Raw genomic sequence first — 7,921 nt, 5'->3', positions numbered from 1 at the left:
CGGTGAGAAACTCAGTTAAAAAAAAAACTCTCCACAGCCCAAACATATTAGAAATTACATACGTTAGCATTGTGTTTTTGATGTCTTCCAGCAGAGGGCGCTAAGAGATCATCAACACCCCCACCCCACCCACCAGTGACTCGCCGACAGGGCGGCGGGCTGGCTGGCGGCCTAATGGGAAAATGTCTTTATTCCCTCATCTCTCACGCACTGACTGCGCGGAACTTTGCGTCGTCATGGCGACGGAGAGCTACCGAGGCGGCGCCGTAATTAAGAGTGCAGCAGAACTCGCTGGGGTGACTCCTTTCAATTTGCACTCATTCAAGGAATGAACGCGAAAGTGCGCGTGTATTGATGTGAATGCTGCATGTAACATATGTGATGATTTGCCTATAATTTGTGCGCACGTGCTTGTGTCTGTTGAGGAAATAAGTCACTATCTTGACACGTATGAAAGACTGCGACTTTAATAATGCTTGTCACATGCAAACAATCCCATACGCAAACGCACACGTTTACACGAACACACACTTATGTTCAGACTCATCTACATGCACGTACACTGTGTTTTGTTAGTGTAAGCCTGTTGCCCTTTAGTTAATTAGACTAATTAACATACAAGGTGGCATACACGCACGCGCACGCACACACATGAAAATCCTCCGAAGTGGGATGTTGTGCGCTGTGCCCTCGTGCCACTCGTTTTTGTGTGCCTCATTTGCGGATTGTCCGCAGGGATCTGTGCCTGGCTGCGGTGCGTTCAAGTGAAGGAGATTTAGTTGGGAGTTTTGCGTGCTCAGCAGGTGAACAAGTGCTGGAAGTTGCTTTTATTTATTTATTTTTATTTTTTTTATGTGGACAGCTTTGTTTCTTGTTACTGCTTGTTCTTGATGTTGTTCTCATTGCAGGTTGCCACTTTTCTTGTTCCTGCTTTTGTTGCCGCCGACCTCACTTGAGCTCCTCTGGGGTACACGTTGCATGCGGACGGTGTTATTCTCTGGCCCGGTAACCGGCTACACTTTGTCTCGACTCTGCCGTGAATTTCCACTGAGACGACGTTAGAGAGTCAAGCGTGCTATCGGCAGTCAACATGTGCATTTGTCAGCACGGTGCATGGTGGGATGTCGGGAAACCTTTTAATGTGACATGAGAGGTGTCCCAAAGGTATTTGTGTGTGGGTGTATGTGTTTAGGTTTGTGTGTCTGTAGAAATGTGTGTGCGTGTCGTTTTGTAGGAGTGAATGTGTTCATGAGAATGTGTGTTTGTGTGCACTTGTGCAGCTCACAAGGGGTTCAGCAGTCAAGCAGGCCAAATTAACCCTTTGTTGATGTTTTTTTTTATTCCCCCTCTACAGCCTGAGGTGCACGCGTGCGCAGGGCCGCACACGCACTCCTGGCTGGGCTGGGACACGGCGAGCCGCTGAAGCGCACCGGGATGCGTGATGACTGCAGCGTTCCAGGTGAGGGAATGTGTTTGCTGCGCTGCTGTCAAGCACAGGAAACATCACAGCTCCAGAAAACAAACAACGACAATGCAAGCGAAGCGAGTGAAGCGCAGACCTCCACCAAGGCAAAACACACATATTGACTGTATACAGATAACACATCAAGTGCATGTGCCTTTTAAGAGTCATGTTTTATGGATTTCCGTCATGAAAAATGCATTTAGGATTGTGGACGAGTTGACAATGAAGTTGTACCAAAATGTAAGCGATTGTGTCTTTGCCCCCCCCCCCCTTTCTCACTTAAAGAAAGCGTCACAGAACTAAGTGAAGAACTTGCAGCATATTCCTGACAGCCGATCTATTCATCGGCTTTGAAAAATCTGAGCAGTGGCAAGCTTCAGGAAATGTCAAAAAAAAAAAAAAAAGCAGCAATTTTGCATCTTTATTGGTTTTTATAACATAGTTGCAACTGAGTGCAAATCTCAAGATGCATTCAAGTCGGTGGTTGGCTAAATTAATTCCATTTGAAATTAAAACAAAATTTAATTTTTCGTTTATTTTAGGAAAATGTCATTAAAAAAACTAATAATACACTAAATTACATTTGACAGTTATACCAAAATGAAGTTGGCTCATGTACACGATTAAGGCTTAGCTTGTTTGTTTTGAAATACACAAATAAATAAATAAATGAAAATAATATAAATACATTTTGAAATTGTATCACACGCCTATTGACCGAACCGCTACGTGTAAATCTCTCGCAATATAATCAAATCATCAACATTAATGAAACATAAAGAAGATAATATGAAATGATAAGAATAAAATATTATAATACAGTAATCGCAATAACAAAAAAATATTAATATTAAAATCTAACGATGGGGGAGGTGCCTTCTGGCAGCGAGAAGGTTAATCGACACTCGAGCGCTCCAGTTGCCAGATGGTCGTGCAGCGCACACACACACAAAGTGTTGCCACATAAGCATGGCAGCGTGTTAACAACGTCGAGCGCCATTCCCATGTCGTTTACATCCTTTTCATTTCCTGGTCTCAGTCTGATGCTCACAGTTAATTGGCTGTCATGTCATGGTGGCTCGTTAGCCGCACCCAACCAATCGCGCGACACCTTGCCAAACGTGTTTCCACAGGTACGTACGGCCCAAAATTCTCATGCGCCAGGGAGGCCCCACATTTATCTCTCGGGCTTTCATCAACCCCCCCCCCCCATTCCTCCACCCCCTTTCTCAATTCAATGTGTTTGGGAGAAACGTGACGGCTTTTGATTGCTCCCTCAAGGCGAAGTGCTTTGCTGGCATGGCCCGCCCGGCATTGCACAGGCCAGAAAAGTGCAGCTGACTTTCAAAAGTGCTCGTCTTCTGGCCGCCCAACGAAGATGACAACGACAACAACAACAACAAGGAGATGAAATACAGCAGTAACGGCAAGAACAGGAACAACAGGAGCAGAGCAAGAGAAATGCGAAGACCGGCGAGCAACAATGGCAACAAAAAAAGCAAAGGGAGCGGCAACCACAACAATTTCACAAAAAAGAACAGGAACCGGAACAAGATCCCCAGTAACACGATGAACAACAGGAACAACAACTCTGGCGATGGAAACCACAACGTGGGCAGAACAAGGGCAACAAAACAACTGGAACAGGAACACAAGGAACAAGCGATGGGGCAAGAACACCCAAAGCAAAGACAACACCTGGATCGAGAACATCAACAGCATGAACAAGAACCCCTCCAACAACAACAACAACAGGAACAAGAACATCGCATCTGAAGAAAAAAACAACACTGAAAATGGCAAAAAAAAAGAGCGACCATGGCAACAGGGACAAGAACAGCAACTTTAAGAAGAACACCAGGTCCAAAAACAAGAAAACCAGCGACAGAAAGAGCACAAATAACGATAAGAACACATACACAGGAGCAAGAACAACAGGATGAAGAAGAACAACAGTAACAACGGACAAGAAAGGCATCCAAAAGGAGCAGCAGACTCCAGCTACCAGAAGAACAATAACACACGCACGCCGTCACAGGCGCGTGATTTACGCATGAAGAACCGGCCCCGCGGGATGAGATTGGTCTCCCGGCTTGAGCAGAGACGAACGATGACAGCGGCCGGCGCGCAGCGCGCCCGTCAATAAATATCACGGCAGGGAAGGCAAACGTGTATCAAAGTGTGCGTATAAAATAGCCGCTAACCTGCTGACGCTAAATCTTGCGCAATGTCTTCAAAGGCCACAAAACGTCTTGCTAAGCTTTTCATCACTTCCTGTAAGTTTTTTTTAACTTCACATTTGACTTGTTTGTCAGTGTTTTTCATTTAAGCTTTTTTTTTAAAAGCACTTTCTGTAGTCATCCCAACACTTGGTGATTTTTCAGTCTTGTTTTTTTTTTTGTACATTTTTTTTGCTGTAATCCTACATCGGCTTTTTGCTTTCTTTCAAGGAATGCAGTCGAAAGATGTTTTTTTTCCCCCCCAGGCGGAAACGAGTAGGGGGTAAAAAGAATCGCCAAGTGAGTGACGGGTGACGGGGGAGTCGCGACAGACGCTCCAAAGTGAGCAGAAGAGGTGGGCGACCAGCGAGAAGGAAGGTTGTCACGGCAACGGGTGATCATGAGCAGGAAAAAAGAGGTACAGGAGCCGCGGCGGCAGACGTGACGTGCCGACGCCAGAAAAGGGGATCGCGTCGGCTGGGGAGGAGGAGTGGGGTTTTTTTTCTTGGAGGGCTCTTAAAAGACGAGAGGCCTCGGCCAGCCAAGTGTACTTAAAGCCTTTCGCTGGCTCAGGAGTTCTTCACTGTCAGGGATCCATAAAAGTAGAAGAAAGGCAGCAGGGGGTTAGTCAAGGTCATGAGCGGTTCAAAAGATGGAGAAGGATAACAAAAGGACTGGTCGAACATTTCAAAATTCCATCCTCATTATCGGGTACGCACAAAACGACCAAAGCTCATTTTTGCTGTACGTCACTCATTAGCAAATTTCAAATAGACTCTACTATGACCCATCGTTAACAGCAGACGTGGGCAAACTACGGCCCGGGGGCCACATGCGGCCCGTTCAATGTTTTAATCCGGCCTGCCAAACTTGGAAAATAATTAAATTAATGTTCATTTTCATTTAAAATTAAATGTATTTTTTTTCTCTGATGAGGGGAGGTTATCAAAACACTCTGCTCCTGGTCCGGCCCCTCTGTCAAATTTTAGAACACATTGTGGACCACCAATCAAAATGTTTGCCCACCCCTGTTTAACAGGTATTGCAATACTGGTGCTATTGATAGTGTGATGATGCTAGCAGTATTTTACCAGCATTATTGTGTTCGTATAAGTACCCAGTATCGTGATATCGCGGCGGTATCGCGGAACTAGCATTTCCAATCTATTAGCGTTATTGTGATAGCAGCAGATTTAGTTTTGACAGTATATCGTGAAAGTATATCATGATGGAAGCAGTATCAAGATAGTTGTATCCTAATACTAGGGGCATCATGATACTTGTGGTATCGCGATACCATTGCTAACCTTTCTTGTCTTGTGATATGAACGCTTTTATGATACTGAAATGGGATACATGACGTAAACAGCTTCATGCGTTCCATCGTTTGTTTAATGATTTATTGTTTTACCCTTAACAGTGACAAACTTGTTTTCACACTTTTACAACATTGCCTGTTGGCTTATTTAGGAGAAGCTTTCCAATGTTGTTCCAGTTTGACCCTAGAACGCATTATTTTCAACAAGGCTGATTAGTCATGGTGGCCAGTAATCATTCAGAGACCTTTAGCGCCTGATGCTACCTAAGCGCTAACAGTCGGCGTAAAGGTCAATAGTCTTTTATGTTTAACTGGCGTTGGCATGGTGATTAATGCTCCACTGTTGCCGTCCAATCCGTTTTTTTTTGTTTTTTTTATCCGCGACTTTACTTCCTGGTTTGTGTGACACTGAGGCCAATGTGATCTCGTGCTGGTCATTTCTGGTTTTCCGTAATGGAAGCCAAACTCTGCGAGTCCTGGTTGCCTCGCCGCATCCGTCCCCTCCGGCAAGAGGAGACGGAGCAGATGGACGGACACGGAATGAGGTTGTTGTTGATGATGATGATGTTGTCACCCGTCTGTCCGGGAGCGGGCAACGGACCGACGGCGTACAAATGAGTCAAATTGTCAGCGCTGGCCGCTAATTGACTTCAGGGGGTGACAGTGCCCCGTAAACAACTCTTGAAGTTGATGTACTTCCATTATCTCACAATAGCTTCTACTTTTTTCCTCCTTTTGATCTTTGCTTCTTTTATTTGTCATTTAATTGACCACCGGTGGAACGTTTAGCTAATACACTTTAATAACCTTCTTTGCACCCCCACCCCCTCCATCTCATATTAAAATAGTAAAGTTTTCCCAAAAGACTGGAAGCTGTTATAGCTACAAAACTCATTAAGCTCTTCCTGATTTACTTCGTCGAGGAATTCCAAAACTTCTGTCCAAATGCCACATGTATTTCACAGTATCGTGATACCACCAGTATCGTATTACTTGTCGTATGGTGATAATGGCAGTGACTCATGACGCTAGCCGTTTTGTGATATTAGCGCTATTGCGATACTGGCTTTATCTCAGTATATGTGGTATTGCGAAACTGATATTATCTAGCTGTATCATGAACCCAGTGGTATCACGATACTAGCTGTGTCGCTGAGCCTTGTCAAGATCCACCTGTATCGTGATTCCAGCATCATAATATTGTGTATTGTGATATTAGCTATGGTTTGATGCTACTTGTATGATGCTACAATCAGTATTGAGATGCTAACTATCGTGCATGTATCGTGATACCAGCCATCGGTTGTTTGCAAGGGAATACAAACAAGGTTTCTGGGTTGGTTGTTGCTGCTTATTTTTTGATGCACCCAATTGGACTCCCTTGTTTCTCTTCATCATCACCAGCCTCCTCTTCCTCTCCTGCTGTCTCTGTTGACTTTCTCTCTGTGTGTTGTGACACTTGGCGTAGGTCACGGTTTAGTCACAATTAGCAGACAATCAAAACTCTCCACTGCAGGGGTATAAATATAGGAAACAAAGCAAACCAAATGACATAAAAAGCAACTTTCAATGTCTTTTTTTTTTGTGTGAATTTACTCGTGACAGATATGCCTGCAACATTTAATGTTGCAAAGTCAAACTGGCTTTTGGGGGCTGAATTAAAAAAAATAAAAAAATCTGCATGATGCCACCAAGTCCAGTGGGTTGCCTGAGCCCCGAGTGCTGGCAACCCACGCGCCAGCACTGCTGGCTAGTAGTGCCACTTCCAATTTATGACATGAGTGACAGGTCGTCAAGTCCGCCCGACAGTTCGTTAGCGAGAAGGCGGCCGTCAGTCATCAGGAGGAAAAAAAAAGGCAGAATGAAAGGCCATGCTGTGACGAGCGCCATTCTCAGTGGTCGCTTAATTAGCCTGCGCATGCTAATTAGATCAAAGCTAAGCTACCAATTTTTACCTTTGACTGACACTGTCAAAGGATGATCAACTTAACAACTTGATTAGGATATTGTAAAGTACCACATTGTTACAGTGTACATTATCAGTACATTAGTAATAGAAAAATTATTTCTGTATTGCTATACTAGGGGTATCTTGATACAAGCTGCAATGTCGATACCATATAACAAAACCAGGTATATAGTGATATTAGTGGTATTGTGAGACACTCTTTGTCTTGTCTTATCAATGCTAACATTATTACAATATGAACAGTATCGTGATACTAGTGATATTTTCACCCGAACTGATACTGGTTGTCGAGCGATATCGTGATACGGCATATCGTATGAAGAGGTTGCATTTTTTGGGGGGGGGGGGGCTCCAATCAGATTTCAGTCTCTGTGGGCTACCATGTCAATCTCATCTAATCACAGGGCCAAGTGCTGGACCTTGATGACATCAGCATTTTTTAGTTCTAATTGGTCAGTCAAAGCAAACGTTGTTCCAACTCCAACATAATTGCATGAAATAATCACAACCTTTGGCAAGTACAGTGTGCGGGTACATTTTTTTATTATTTTTTTTTTTTTTAGTATTGATGGCTTTCTAACTTCGACGTGACGGTGGTATTAGGAGGTGGATTAAATGGGTCAGGTAAATCCCCAGGGAAGACCTGCCACTAGAAGTCATGCATGTGCATAATACCGAGACATCCTGCAGTGAAAGCAGCCTCCAAAACACAAAGATGTCTTTCCAATTTACCTAAATTGCCCTGGAGTAACCACACTAATTGTTATTAGTTGTTAAACTAACTTTTCTCAGAGGAAGCAGTCATAAGGCGTGCACTGCTATCTAAATTAGTGAACTCATTCATTCGTTAAATGAAATCCAACCATTTCCGACGTATGTATTTGTCGCAAGTTTTTTTTTTTATTCAATGGGTAGGCGTGGACACCCAGCTCGTCTGTGAACTGTAATGA

Source organism: Idiotropiscis lumnitzeri, chromosome 15, assembly GCF_059441095.1.
Source record: "Idiotropiscis lumnitzeri isolate Australia: NSW breed Sydney's pygmy pipehorse chromosome 15, RoL_Ilum_1.0, whole genome shotgun sequence".
Lineage (NCBI taxonomy): Eukaryota > Metazoa > Chordata > Actinopteri > Syngnathiformes > Syngnathidae > Idiotropiscis > Idiotropiscis lumnitzeri.
This window is presented reverse-complemented; position numbering follows the sequence as displayed.